At 40.8% G+C, this 16,354-nt stretch overlaps 1 protein-coding gene across 6 annotated transcripts in view; it reads right to left on the bottom strand.

The window, feature by feature from the left end:
* LOC134854597 (protein Hook homolog 3-like) overlaps window positions 1-16,354 on the bottom strand; it is a 377,820-nt gene that overhangs the window by 56,470 nt on the left and 304,996 nt on the right. The gene's annotated exons all lie outside the window — the stretch shown is intronic.

Here is a 16,354-nt window from a genome sequence, read left to right as displayed (position 1 = left end):
TTGTTTTGTTGATTGCTTGTTTTCTGATGTTGTGTTTTGTTTGATGTAACCAATGAATTTTAACCAACTTTATTATTTACACTTTGCTATACTGATGCCTCGGCTTTTATTGTATAGTAATTCAGGTGTTCTTTCTTCTTCTTTTTCTAGGAGTCCCTTCATCACGTATTCCAGTCAAAATCCTTGGAATTTTCTAGATATTGAAGTGATAATGATAAAAAAAAAGATGACAAGTGTTTGTCCTTTTCAATTAAAATCGATACGGGTTACGTTTCTTCAATAAGAACACGCAAATCGACACGGGAAAATATAATATTACAAGTGTTACAAATAATAAATTTGGTCGAAAGTTATTTTGTCATTTATTGTCCCGACTACGCAAGCGGCGTTCGCAATCTGTATTGCCAGGGAAATTCTCTGTTTTAAAAAGCTGCCGGCTCTGGGTTCCTCAGTGCATATGCTTATTGAAGAAATTTTTGCTAAAAAGTAAATTTCAAACGTTTTCGCAACTATGTGCATCGTCAGGATTTTTACAATAAACTACTCTAAATGACGATAAAACATCAATTTACAAATGTTATTTACAATAAATCACATACAATTTGGTTCTAAACCATCATGATAAAAAATTAGCCAATCACAGTTGACCTCTAAATTACTATTAAGATTAAAATACTTTTAACCTATAAAATTAATTAAACATTTTAAAATTAATTTGTCTGGAAGTTTCTGAGTCATAATTTCGATTTAGACATGTACGTTTTGAATAAAAAACCAAAAATATTTTGGGACTAAATTTTCAGTGTTAACTCCCTGCTCCTAAACTCATCGCGCGTGTTCAAGCCCCTTTTCTCTTTCCTGATATGTATTGCCTCTAGTGTTAGCAATTTTGTTTGGTTGTTTGACCTATCTATAATTTCCCAACTAAGATCTGCGCTATTTCCCTCAAGTTGGCATTGCTGAAGGTGGAGGCCTACCGGTGAGTCTGCTTTCCTATGTTCCTCAATTCTAGTGGTCAAATGTCGAACAGTTTGTCCGACATAGGTGAAAGTGCATCCACTACATGACAGTTTATAAACCACTCTTGACTTGAGGTCATTAGAAAATGCTGACTTCAGTGATGGTAAACATGATTGTAGTTTTCTTGTGGTGAAAACCACTTGAACGTTCGTTAATTTTCGTAACCTGTTAGCAAAATATTGGCTCTGGTTACCTCTATATTGCACCATCAGCATTGGGGGCTTTTCATCCTTTGGTGATTGAACTGACAAACCCCTGTCACTATCCAGGGGCTTGCCTTTACCCTCGATGATCTTGCACAAGGCGTCTGAAGCCACCTTTGCGGACCAATTTTCAGGGTACTGATTTGTCAGCCATTGCGCCCTATTAGTTTCCATAGCCTTATCAAATTGCTCCCAGCTAGATGTACTCCTAAAAACCCTGTGTACAGTGCCTTGGATAACACTACGCTTATACTGAGTTGGGGCGCAGCTTCTATAGTTCAGTATAGTCCCTGTATCTGTTGGTTTTTGATACCAACTGCAAGTTACACGCCTATCCTGCGATATATTTATGTTCAAATCCAGGAACGGCAAATTCCCCTCCGAATTAGTTTTCTCTAGAGTGAACTGCAAATTTGGATGAAGAGAATTGGCGGCATCGAGAAGACAACTCGGCTCCCCTCTGACTGTTCTAACAATGTCATCCACATACCTGAGGAACAATTTCACCTGGGGAGTATCCTTCTCCTTGTTCTTAGCTCGGCAGCATCTTTCACAGTACCAGACTATCTCGGTTATTGATGCGTATACGTCATCGGATATTTTTCCGCATTTTAGATGATACCAGTTTCGGCAACTCTCGCATTCAACCCCCTTTGATCTATATGTGACTTTCCTGCTGCAACATGGGCACAAGCCGTTTTTGTCATTAATTTGCTGTACCCCCGTTCCCACCGGTATTTGTTGTCGTAGAGCAAATTCGTATTCTTTCAGCCATAAGTTTGCCAGAATTACAGCGAGGGACGCTCCCATTGCTAAACCATCAACTTGTACATACCATGAATCATTACACTTGAAATATACTTTGCTGACCGCCATATTCAAAAGCCTTTTCATGGTTGCTCTTTGAATTTCAGGAGGAGACTCCTGGCTGTACAGCTTCTGTAAAGCAATTTCAATTGCCTCCTTCAGGGGAACGTTGGTGTACAAACTTTTCACATCAAGAGATATTATGGTTTCATCCGGATCTAGAGCAATGTTTTCTATTTTTTCTCTAGCCTCTTTAGTATTGGTTTCTATATTTGCTCCATCGATGTTGTCAAAAAACTTCGCAAGCATTTTGTTAAGATTCTCATACGAGCTGCCGGGAAGTGATAGTACAGGTCGTAGGGGTGTCTCATCCTTGTGTACCTTAGCTAAACCGTACAAACGGGCGGGTTGCCCCCCTGTTGATCGTATCTTAGAATATAACTGATCACTTATCTCGTCTCTTTTGTTCATGGCTAGTAACTCTTTGTTAAGTTCTTTCTCAATTTTCAGTATCACCTCATCAGTGGTTGCATCTTTTTTCACAAACTGAGCAGATTGCAACAAGGATTCCAGCTTTGATTCATATGTTTGTTTCCTCATTATGCAAAAACCAACCCCCTTATCAAAAGGCACAGCCAGCAACCCATTATCTTTGAGATATTTCCTCGTTTTTTCAACGGCTTTGTCTCTTGGGGTTTGCCGTACGTTTTTTGCATATGCCTTTGCCGCGGCTTCTATTTCACATAACGTTTCACCAGATGTTTTTTGATTTTTCAATTGTGAGAGGAAAATGTCGATATCCGCCAAAAAATGTGTTTCGTTAAATTTGTCTCTAATTGGATGCTTGGGGCCCATTGATAGCACTTCATATACCCATTCAGGCAGTTCAATATTATCAAGTACCCTAACTGATCGCTCATTTCTCCCCCCAAGAGGTTTATCTTGTCTCTCGGACAGTTTTTCTAACTTTTTTCTATGGTTTTCTGATGTTGTCTTTAAGCTTGCCTCAACTTGCCGCCTCACGAATCGGAAAATGGATGCCCACCACTGGATGCCCACCACTGAATGCCATATGCTTATGTTCTTACAAAGCTTGCTCAAAAAAATTTCTGTACTGGGGCCGGCCGCGCCCTGAATTTCAAATGCTAGCGGTTGAAAAAGATATCCATCATTTACAAGATCTTTATACTTGTCAATTTTTCGCTCTTCCGCTTCAGCGGCAGCCGTACCAGGGTCACAAACAGACCCGGCATTAACCCTACAAGGTGCTAAGGAGTCTACTACCGTTACATCCCACAAGAGCTGCTTACCAACAGCCCATGGAACGAGCGTCAAACCGTCTGGTCGCTTCTGATCGGTCCTGTAGAGGTGTCGTGGTTCTAAAACAGACGGAATGTGAGTAGAAGATAAACTCTGCTTCGTAAGGGCATTCAGGTTTGAATGCCTAGAGAATCTCGCTGCCATTTTGAGGCAAGAAAGACTATGCCAACCATCCTCGGTAACGTCTTTTCCGCACACGCATTTATGCCGTTCGCATATTTTTGAGCCTAATCGAAGTCCTATCGCAATTCTGAGTTGTTGGTTCGACAGTTTTAACCTTAAATTTTTGCACGGGATGACGTTCAACCATTGGGAGCCAAATCTATTTTGGAACGCGTTGAATCTTTTTACGTCCGTTGGTTCGAGTCGTAAAATCAAGTTCGCAATTTCGCTGTCAAAAATTGGTTCAGTCCAATTTTTTTGGATTTCATTTTCCGGAGCCATTTCAATTTTTCTTAGTTCAAACCACCGTTTAAGCGCATCATCATAGGTTCCATCCAAATGCTCCAAACCAAAGATTTCGCTCAAGGCATCTTTTGCTCCTACTGATCAGGCTAAGGAAGCGGGTAAAGCGAGTCGGCGAGCGGAAGAAACGCCCAAGCCACCTTTGGCTGCCGGGAGAACTGCTTGGAAAAACTGGTTATCATGCATTTTCACGTTAGTGACCTTGCATAACGAATTTCTTAGTAATTTGTGGTAGCGTTCCAAGAAATCATTTTGCAAAAAACAGGGGCTCGTACGCAAAAAATATAGAAGTTTTGGCAAGCTAAAGCAATTTTTCAGAAGGTGAAAACCTTAATGGGAGTCTAGTTTGTCAATGCCATCCGAGATTCTTTCAAACTCCTTAATTTTTTCCTCGAGCAATTATTTTCGTCAAAGTTCGCCGATTGGAGATCCTAAAATGAGGAGTTCTTCTTTTGTTTTTATGTTTATTTTGGGGCTTATTTTTCGAAATTGTGTTAAAATTGAATTATACTGTGTACTAGTAGTCGGTCCCAAAAAAAGAAAATTCGCACCTCTCAGTGTTCAAGCTCAGGCCGTAAATTTGTTCCGATTTCAGAATGTTTTTAAGGAGTACAACCTTTAAGTCGTGGGCTAAATTTCCATCATCTAAACACCAGATGTTAATTTTTGACTTCAACTGTTTGACTAGTGTATGAATTGTTTCCGCAAAAAAGGGTGGGGCTTCAGGATCACCTTGCTGAGTTCCGTCTTCTGACATTATGACAGAGCTTCCGTAAAAAAAGTAACTAGGTTTACCATATGCGCAATGGGTGTAACTATACAATTCGGGGCGATTTCAATACACATGATTCAGCATTGTTTCTCTATTTAGAGAGTTAAAGGCATTCTTAAAATCTAGTTTCAAAAGAACAGTGCATTTTGGATTTTCGTCGCGTTCAATTAGGTTTCGAAACGAGTGCGCAGCTATTTCTGCTCCTCGTTTGGTACCGCATCCTACGTGTACGTTTCCGAAAAAATTTCGTCGCTCGGAGAGGGCCTTGCTTCCAGCGCATTTGGACGCGATACATCTCAGCGTGTTGCCTATGACAATCGGTCTCAGCCCTCCGTCTATCTTTATGAGGGCGATAAGCTTTGCGCCAAAAAAGAAAGGTCTTAGGGGTTTGGGTATTTTGCCATCACAAATGAGGTTTATCAGCTTAGTAAGCGACTTCAGAAAATTAAGTCCTGCACTGCCATTCGACTTACTAACAAGAACTTTAAAAATTAGAGGAAATTATGACAATCATGAATCATTTTAATTCTTTCAGCCAATTTTTGCGACATTTTGTGAACCGCATTAGAAACGTGAAAATTTAATTTGAGAATGCGTTAAAGTTGTAAATTCAATCAAACGTTTTCACACATTTTTGTGCATCTTCATGTTTTAAAAATCTAAACCAATATATACAAATCGATCGGTTACATAGCAGTATTTAGACAACCGCGTATTCAGACGGCCATTATTCAGACAAATAGTGTGTTAAACAATCAGAATCGAGACAAAGACGAAATTAATAAATATTAATTACTTGTTTTGGATTATTTATTTCTTATCTCGATTCTGATTGGTTCATACAGCTTTTGTCTAAATACCGAGTATGAATACGCGGTTGTCTAAATACAAGCCGCACTCCTAATCGATCACAGATCAGAAACAAAATCATACAGGTCATGTTTTTCAAAAAATTAACCAATCACAACTTCAAAATTATAGCGAATAATTATTTAACAACTAATATGTAACAACTTTTTTAATTTAGCCACAATTTCTGACAGTTTCCAATTTTTTTTGCTTCTACAATTTCGTTTTGTTGCTAAATTCAAGCTAACATGTAAGTTATTGCAGTGTTTTTTGCTTAAGCGAAATTTTTTCGATTCTGGAACAATAGCTTTTTGATAAAAAGGAAATTTCAAACGTTTTCGCAGTGTGACATTTGACCAGAATGTGTCCAAAGGCAAGTTTGGATTCGAATTTTTATTGTTACATCTGACTGGGAAGATAGACAGTTCTTGTGAGTTAACTGTGTTAATTGTTCAGTTTAACGAATCAGGAATGGTTAATTTAGCCTGACATGCTGATTTTTAAAACTTCGATTTGAGCATGAACGACACGTAACAATTTGAGATTTCGCGACAACTGAAACGTCGAAAAACACACAACAACAGAATTCATTGTAGAAACGGTGAACGGCAATTTTGCGATACAGATCGAGAATGAAGTAGAAAACAACTATCAGAAGACCATTCCGAGTTGTAAAGACCGTGCCGCTCCAATCGTTACAACACGAATCCCAGGAACCAGGAAGGGTATTGGGACGACGTGTCCAGCCTTCCGGGAAAAAATAGGACTGTTATTTGCCGAGATTCCAGAATCCGGAGGGGTCTCGGGGGGTAACTGTAACACTCTGTTTTTATGAACTTTTAGCTTCTGGTCATGCCCTGAATTGAATTAATTACATCAAAATTCGTTTTCAGATTATGAGAAGCTAGGAGTTGAGGACAAGGGTTGATCCACCTTCGATGGAGATGACGATTTTTATCTACCGAACAAAAACAATAGTAATATAATTACTAAGTAGTAGCCCTGCTTTTAGGAGTGATCTCGTGATCTGGGGATACTGAGACCCAGCCATAAGCTCACTATTTTTGCATTTAATTAAATTAATTAGAGCGTTCTGATCGAAGCCGGAAGCAGTATCGTTTTTTTTGTCGACCCGATGTTAGAAAGACCACCAAAAGAACTGGCTTAGGCGGAGACGGTGAAAAGGATATAAAGCTGTGTTTAGACGCTAGCCGGTCGTTTTAGAACCCAGCTTCCTTTTTCGTCATTTTGTATTTTCGAGCGAATGTTACATACATGTTTTTATGGCGCTCCTGGGTGATATTTTTTCTTAAACATCATGACCGGCAGAACCGTTAACGAGCTTTTTTGCGTCGAGCAGATACTCTAAAGAAGGCCCGTATCACAGGGGCGGAAGGGTAGTTCGGAACACGGAGGCTTTCCGGATTACCGAAACCAGCTTTTTAACCTAAATAAGACCGAAAATTCACGTACCAGGAAGTGTGGGTGGATTGGCCGTCAAGTCGTACCCCGAGAGGTTTGTGAACAGAGGCACTTAAAGATATACATCAAACTAAGCAAAAATTAGTATAGTACCTAAGAAAAAACAAAAACCATAGAAAATAACCGAAAAAATCAAAAACAGTAAAAAAAAAATTACAAAAGCATTAGAAATCATACCCCCAGACGAGATGTGATCCGTCCCTTCCGTTTGTTGATGTTAGATTTATTGTTGTTAAAGGCATTTATATCAGTCAGGATCGTTACGATCAAAATTGTGGCCCGTTTCTGTGCTTGTACCGTAGGGTTATTTGAGTATTTAAGCAAGTTAATGCAAATTTGCGCTAAATCCTGAAGGGTCTCGGGATTAGAGCAGAAGACTGATCCGGCAAGCAGTGCAAGGAGCACTAAGAAGGGGCCCAGGGACAACAACAATCCACTGTTGGGTATCGCTAACATTTTTTGTATCCCTTTTGCTACAGAAAACAAGATAGCAATCGGTGGGGGCTCGACAGTGACTGCACTGAAGTGACCCTCCACCGAGTTGCGAATTTCCGAGTTAAGCACCTTAATTCGGATATTCGACAAGCCCGGAGGGGTATAATATTACTAGTATTACTATTTATACAGCCTATATTAATATTCCGCTACCGTATTTCAGTCAAAAAAATTACAGTAAGCAGACCGTTTTTTAGGGTCAAAATAGTTATATTTTGATCCCCCACAAATCGCAATTTTGGAGATATCGATATTTTTTGACACGGAAAAAAGGCTAAATTGGTGAGTTACATTGTAACTGCACTAGTATAATTAGTGGAACTGGTTTACTTTAGTTCTGAAGGGGTTGGAACTAATTGGGTACCGAAAACCGAATTTTCTTGAATTTTGAAAAAACGAAACGCTACAAAATAAGAAAATTTTTTGAAATTTCTGCGTTAGGACAATGAAAACTGTTGTTCGAACAATTTTGACTAAAGAGTCGGCAGCTTTTAAAACCCGTTTGCCAATAACCTTCCGGGCCCCAGTGAAATCGAGCTTAACGTGTTTGATTTAGTGGATTCGTCAATACCGAGGTGTCCAAATAGGATTGTTTTTGGAAAATTTTTTCAACTGGAACGTTTCAGATTGGGTTTTTTGCATTGAACTAGAAAAATATAGGCCTTCTGAGCTCGGATCAACCAATAAGATAAGAATTGCGTAGAAAGTTAGGCGGAACCTATAAATGAGAAACTTTTTGAACCTTAAAAAAGACGTTTTGATTAAAAATTTTAAAACTACTGGACAGAACCAGTTGATCTTGGTACCATTAGATCAGAAATTAGATGAGCTTACCTATAAACGCTTCAATTGTTCGAAAAAAGCATAGAAAGTTTTTAGGGTTGTTTTTAACAAAGTTACTAATTTGTGAAGGTAGAGAACCAGGAAGGGTATTGGGACGACGTGTCCAGCCTTCCGGGAAGAAATAAGACTGTTATTTGCCCAGATTCCAGAATCTGGAAGTGTCTCGGAAGAAAACTGTACCTCTCTGTTTTTATGAATTTTTAGCTTCTGGTCATGTCCGGAATTGAATTAATAACATCTAAATTCGTTTACAGATTATTAGAAGCTAGGAGTTGAGGGTAAGGGTTGATCCTTCTTCGATGGAGTTGATGATTTGTATCTACCGAACAAAAACAATAGTATTATGATAAATAAAAAGTAGCCCTGTTTTTCGGAGTGACCTCGTGATTTGGGGATACTGAGACCCAGCCATGAGCTCACTACTTTTGCATATAATTAAATTAATTAGAGCGTTCCGATCGAAGCCGGAAACAGTATCGTTTTTTTTGTCGACCCGATGTTAGAAAGACCACCAAAAAATTGGCTTTGGCGGAGACGGTGAAAAGGATATAGAGCTGTGTTGAGACGCTAACCGGTCGTTTTAGAACCTAGCTTCTTTTTTCGTCAATTTGTACTTCCGGGCGAATGTTACATACATGTTTTTATGGCGCTCCTGGGTGTTATTTTTTAAACATCATGAACGGCAGAACCGTTAACGAGCGCTTTGCGCCGAGTGGATGCTCTAAATCAGGCCCTTAGCACAGGGGCGGAAGGGTAGTTTGGAATGCGGAAGCCTTCCGGATTCTCGAAACTTGCTTTTTAACCTAAATAAGACCGAAAATTCACGTACCAGGAAGGGTGGGTGGTTTGGCCGTCAAGTCGTACCCTGAGGGGTTTGTGACCAGAGGCACTTAAAGATATACATCAAACTAAGCAAAAAGTAGTATAGTACCTAAGAAAAATTAAAAAAACAGAAAAAAATAACCGAAAAAACCAAAAACAGTTAAAAAAAATTATAAAATCAGCAGAAATCATACCCCCACACGAGATGTGATCCGACCCTTCCGTTCGTTATTGTTAGATTTATTATTGTTACAGGCGTTTATATCAGTCAGGATCGTTACGATCAAAATTGTGGCCCGTTTCTGGTGCTTGTATTTCAGGGTTATTTGAGTATTTAAGCAAGTTAATGCTAATTTGCGCTAAATCCTGAAGGGTCTCAGGATTAGAGCAGAATACTGATCCGGCAAGCACTGCAAGGAGCACTAAGAATGGGCTCAAGGAAAACAACAATCGACTGTTGGGTATCGTTAACAAGTTTTGTATCCCTTTTGGTACAAAAATTAAGATATCAATCTGTGGAGGCTCGACAGTGACTGCACTGAAGTGACCCTCACCGAGTTGCGAATTTCCGCTTTAGGCACCTTAATTCGGATATTGGACAAGTCCGGAGGGGTATAATATTACTAGTGTTACTATTTATACAGCCTATATTAATACTCCGCTACCGTTTTTCAGTGAAAAATACAGTAAGCAGACCGGTTTTAGGGTCAAAATAGCGATATTTTGAACCCCCCACAAATCGCAATTTTCGAGATATCGATATTTTTGAAAAGGAAAAAAGTGCTAAATTGGTGATTTACCTTGTAACTGCACTAGTTTAATTATTGGAACCGGTTTACTTTAGTTCGGAAGGGGTTGGAACTAATTGGATACCTAAAACCGAATTTTCTTGATTTTTGAAAAACGAAACGCTACAAAATAAGAAAATTTTTTGAAATTTTTGCGTTCGGACAATTAAAACTGTTGTTCGAACAATTTTCAATAGTGAATCGACACTTTTTAAAAGCCGCTTGCCAATAACTTTCCGGGTCCCAGTGAAATCGAGCTTAACGTGTTTGATTTAGTGGAATAGTCAATCCGGAGGTGTCCTAAGAGCATTGTTTTTGGAAATTTTTTTCAACTGGAACGTTTCATATCGGTTTTTTTTTGCATTGAACTAGAAGAATATAAGCCTTTTGAGCTCGAATCAAAAAAATTTAGGTCAATAAGATAAGGATTGCGAAAAAAGTTAGGCGGAACCTATAAGTGAGAAAATTTTTGAACCTTAAAAAAAGACGTTGTGAATAATAAATTTGGAACTACTGGACTGATCCAGTTGATCTTGGTACCATTAGATCAGAAATTAGTTGAACTTACTTATAAAGCCTTCAATAGTTCAAAAAATTAAGCATAGAAAGTTGTTAAGATTGTTTTTAGCAAAGTTACCAATTTGTGAAGGTAGACCCTTCACGTTTCGTAAAAAGTTTTTTTTTTGGAAAGCCCTTATACCCCTACCAAAGGGTAGTAACGGTTGAATAAGGCAATTTTAAGCTGTTCTTGACAAAAAGGGAGGGTTAGGGAACCCAGAAAACGATAGTCGAGTAAAGACTAAGCTAGTTATAAGACCCATCGCAGTTGAGGAGAATGGTCAAAAAAGCAGCTTAGCTCCGATCCGGAAGGGTCTGGGGACGGAAAAAACACGCTTCCTAGTTATTTCATTTGGCATAATAGCCTCGGAGACCGTATCAGGAAGGGTCTCGGGTGTAATTTTTAAACGTCTCGGAAAAGCCATTTTTACAAACCCGGAGGGGTCCCAATCCGAAAGGGTCCCAGTTTTGTCAATCCGGAAGGGTCCCATTTTCACCAATCAGGAAGGGTCTCATTTTCACCAATCCGGAGGGTTCCCAATCCGGAAGGATCCCGTTTTAACCAATCCGGAAGGATCCCATTTTCATCAATCCGGAAGAGTTCCATTTTCACCAATCCGGAAGGGTCTCAATTTCACCAATCCGGAAGGATCCCATTATCACCAATCCGGAAGGGTCCCATTTTCACCAATTCGGAAGGGCCCTAAATTCACCAATCCAAAAGAGTCCCATTTCCACCAATCCGGAGGGGTCCCAATTTTGCCAATCCGGAAGGGTCCCATTTTCGCCAATCCGGAAGGGTCCTATTTTGCAAATCCGGAAGGGGCCTAATTTTGTCATAGAAATACAATGTTTTTAAAATTATTTTTCCTATAAAGCATCTGATTCTAGGGATCCTAAAGCGTACGTAGAAGGAAGTGATATAAATAGTAAAGAACATTACAATTTTAGGAATCAGGCTAGAAGCTAGTGACTGCACTGGTAACTTGCCTTTAAAAAGATCATAGTAAAACAAAACAGGTCTAAGCCCTGAGATTCGTGACTCTAAGTCTAATTGGAAACAGATTTTGACATAAAATTGCGTGGATTAAAATCCAAACTATTTTTTGGAAACGTGGTTGCCTTGAAGATTTTTGTAGGTCTAGCTCGGGCAATCCGAAGGCAGATAGGTAACACAGGACTCGGTGGGTGCAATAGACGCCCACTTGATAAAGTAAATGCTTTCAAGTTTTGTCTGCTTAGTGCTGCACTGAACAGAGAGATCTGTTTTTTAGAAACACGTTCGACAATTGAATTGCCACTGAGTAAAGTACAAACACATACATTTTGTTTGGAATTTATTTTCACCTTTCTTCGTTTTTGGTTTTAAAATCCTCAATAATTGTTATTGAGCGGGTAGATCTTTTAGATATGTTGATATCATCAGACTGTGCTAGCTTCATATCTTAGAACCAACAATCGATTGTTGTGAACAAATTGTATACACGCTTTACTGTGATAACATACAAGGATTGGTGGTCACTATTATAGTGAAACTTTGGGAACTTATTGTGTTGTGTTATTATTATCAGTATTCAAACAATAAGAACCTTAGCAATCTAATTGAGTGCATGAGCGGTGAGAAGTGATACAGAAAGTGAATCTAGACAAGTCAAGGATACCTAAACTAAGTGATTGCTCTAGCAAATTCATACCAGAGAAACAAAAAAAAAGCAATGAACGACCCTTTTGTGGAAAGGATCGCACGGACCCGGACCAACAAAGGTAAGTAAGTTTCAGGTGGAATGGTTGAAAGCAGGAGTCAAAAGTCCTCAGAAAGATAAAAGGCAACGTTAGAAGTAGAGATTCATCCGGACCCTGCCTTGGATGATAGTCGGACAGGACGTGGAACGGAAGGGAAAGGGAACAGAAGATTGGCGAGTGAATCCATGCCGGTAGAACAAGGCTAAGATTTTGCCACTTCCACCGGGACACTAGATCGAGAGGAGATGTCGGAACTGTCCGACATCTCTACTGGAAACGTGGCGACTGCAAGTTCACCCACTGATAACACTATGCTGCATGGGGTGACGGAGAAACCGGCAACGTCCTCCTCGTTTTCGGAACGAGTGAAAAACACTTTGGGAAATCTCTTTCCATTTACCATGGGAGCGGGTACAGGTGATGAAGCAAAAACCCAGGAAGAGGAGGAGGACGATGACGAACAAGATGACTTCGAATCTCAAATAAGCCTCAATAGTTCGACTCAGGAGAATGATGCATACACCAATAGTGAGACCGGCTCTACGGACCCATTTGGTAAGGTCAGGAAAACAAGCAAGACAGCAAATGGATCAAGGATATTTTGTGACAGGGACGATTTCGGAAGTGCCACCAGCGGATCCAGAAGCGGATTATGAAGAAATGTCGAGGTAGAGAAGTAAGACTCGAGTCTCGACCAGCATTAAGATGCCCGGAACCGATAGGGTTACACCACCACATGTGACGCCATAGGTGGAAAACGGAGCATCAATTGAAGAAGCCTTGGCCAACATAGTGGGCAGTATAGGAGAACAGAACGAACAGATGTCCTTAAGATTGAGTGAACTAGAGAGAGCAGTTCACGTCGAGAGAGAAAGCCTGCGGGAAGAGATCAACCGCAACAGACAAGAAGTCAGCAGAAGTGAAAAACACTTGAAGGAGAGAACGGATGAACACTTGGCCAAAAACTTGTCACGAATGACAAGGGAAGCTGAGCAAAGGGAGACACGATTGAGAGATCACATGAAGAAGTTGAGTATTCAACAAGAGCAGACTCTTGGGACTCTTGACACGAGAATAGACGCGAAGATGGAGAAAAGCACTCGGACTATCACGGATAGGTTAGATGGGCTCCTAGAAAACAGGAGTGGATCGAGGAATGGGGAAACAAACTCAGGAGAACCCAGCAGGGAGCCGAGAGTGAACTTCAATGAACAACTTAATAGAAGATGGACATATGGATACACGAGAGGAAGGGGCAGTTCATCAAGCTATGTCATAGGGGGCAATAGGCAACGGGGCCCAATAATCAGAGGAAGTTCAACTGGCAACAGACAGACCTCAAACGAACGACCGACGCAAGACACACATGCGACTGGGAGACGTGAATGATGCTCAAGCGCGGCATTCACGGAACGCAACATCAATGGCCACAGCCTTTGAACCTCTGAACAGGTCCTTGGAAACTTTCCTTACGAGGTTATTGAAAACCAGTGAACGCAGTGAAAATTCCAGAAGAGTTTTTAAGAAACCAAGATGCTATAAAGACGAATCTGATGGCTGTATTGATACCTGGATAGACGTGATGAAACTGCATTTTGAAGAGGAGGACTTGACAGAAAGACAAGAATGCAGTGCGCTCACCAGCAACCTGGAAGGGACAGCCCTAAACTGCGTGATGGCCATAAAGCAATACCAGCGGGATACAGCTGAGAAAATCTTTGAAATCTTGTTAAATCGTTTTGGCTCAGGAGTATGAGAACGCAAAGTGATGATGCGCTTCCAGAAACGGAGGCAACGTAAAGACGAGAAGATAGACAAATTTTTAGATGATTTGGAGATACTTAGAAGGCGTAGTCAACCAGATGAGTCAAACAGCAGGATGAAACTAGCAGTAGTCTCAAAATTCATCGACGGTGTGAAGAATGACGAGCTTCGTACTATGTAAGCGACACATTACATACCAGTTTCAACTAATGCGCCAACACCAGAGGAGCTGAGACTTAAGTCAAAGGATTATCTTTTTCTAAAACCCCCATCGAGATCTGGCCATTACAAAAATAACTATGGCAATGTTAACAATTGAGCAGCTAACCAGGGTAACAATTGGTACACACCAAAGGACGATAAGGACAAGAGACGCTCTTGTGCAAATTGCAGTTCGACGGACCATCATGTGTCAGCATGCCCAACGTACAAACAGGGCATGAAAGCAATAGGCTTTAGCCTCGAGGATGAAGATGCTTCAGAGGTCCATCATGAAGATTTCATGAGGGGAGCCAATGCAAAATTCGGCCAAATTTATTTTGTTTTGTAACTTGGAGGGTCATTTGGGATGCTGTGGCAGACATCAAGCATCCAAGGCATGAAGAAGCATTATCGGATGTGAAAGGCAGCAAGGCTCGCCTGTTGAGTGAAGCGGAGGCATGCAGAAAGGAGAAACCGCAAGAGCTGGCAACAAAGAAGATGCAGGCAGTAACGGAAGAGATAAGTGAACCGGAACCGTTGACTGCGGCAGATGACTTCAAGATCGACTATAGGGCAGGCGCGAGGGATGCTCTAAACAGAGTCCAGCAAGAGTTGGTGACGAAGGAGATCGAACAAAAAGAGAAGTTCGAACTAGAGAATGAGAAAATTCAGGAGAAGCTTAACGCCTTCGAGGCATCATATGTCAAAGAAACGAAAGCACCAAGCAGTTTGAGCATGAAACTAAACGTGATCTCTGGGCAGACGTACGGAACGGTGCCACAAGGAAGCAGAACACAGTCAATAATTTCAGTTGCGGGACATCAGGTGATCAGGAACATAAGTGAGCCCTCACAGTTCACTATGATGCATTTAGACACATATGCAGATTATCTGACACAGGTGGAGCCAAGCACTGAGTCGATGGCTGTGCGAGCGTTGTTGACAACGGATGACCCTCGAACAAAGAAACTCCACGGACGCTACGTGGAAGTCTACGGACCTTAACAAAACGTTGAACGTTGACGGGATAAGTATCTACACTAGGACTTACGTCACAACAGATAGTGACCAAACATGGCAGATCTATTGGGTCAGGAAGAACGGGCAAGAATGGGAAAGAATGGGTTTCCGAGTGAAGATCCAATTACGACAAACCTCAGAGTAGCGGCCGACAACCGCGGAGCAATCTACGTAGCCGGAAGAACACCAATAACGGACCTTCACATGGGAGGACGGGATCTTTGGATGACCTTCCTTGTGGTAGAGAACTTAGACGACTCCGATCAATTCATCTTGGGCCGTGACTTTGCAGGAATTTCGTTGTGATGATTGACTTGAACAACGGCCTAACAAGGATCAGAAACCCGGATCGGAAGTATGTTAAGCGACCAATTAATAGAATAATAACAGGTGAAACAAGGTGCCATTTTTTTAGATAGAAAAGTAAAACTACAGCCGGGACAAGCTGTAGTAGCAGTTTTTAGGATAAGAAATTTAAACTCGTTAAGCGATGCAAAACAGGTTTGTCTGGTACCGAACCCATATAGTCAAAGCTCAGTGATTTTATGCCGGAGCTTTTCAGTAACACGAAACGGACTGTGTGCCAGTGTGTTATTGAAATCCAGCGTGGAAAGAATCTTGGCTACGCTTTGTCGACGAAAACCGACTATGAGAAGTGACACCAAACTTGAAGAGATATAACGTAAAAGACTGCGCGAATCACGCCAATAAAGATAAAATTTTAAAGAGAATTAATGATTTTAAATCTATTAATAAACTGTTTTCAATGAAATCCGAAAAGGATGACGGCTTGTCGAGCTGCTCAATTTTTCCGGAACCCTCTCTTCATACAAACTAGAATCCGCGAAATCGGTTTTGCCGGAGACAAAATACTTGAGAGGGAAAATAGGCGAGGGAGATTTTGAATCATTGAGGGCGGTTTCAAATCGGAACGCGGACGTGTTTTCAAAACATAAGGCAGCTATCGGGTTGTTGCAACTTCGTCGAACACGAAATCGAATTAGAGGAAGGCGCCATTCCTCATAGGGAAGGCGCAAGACGATTGACGCCTCATAAATCGGAAGCGTGCCGAGCGGAAATAGAAATGTTGCTCGAATATGACATGATAGAACCCTCGAAATTGCCGTGGGTTTGTGGGGTTGTCATGGGCAAAAAAAGGGGGACAGCTTAGGTTTCGTGGCTACTTTCATTACCTAAACGCA

Source organism: Symsagittifera roscoffensis, chromosome 9 (assembly GCF_963678635.1).
Source record: "Symsagittifera roscoffensis chromosome 9, txSymRosc1.1, whole genome shotgun sequence".
Taxonomy (NCBI): Eukaryota; Metazoa; Xenacoelomorpha; order Acoela; family Convolutidae; genus Symsagittifera; species Symsagittifera roscoffensis.
This window is presented reverse-complemented; position numbering and strand designations above follow the sequence as displayed.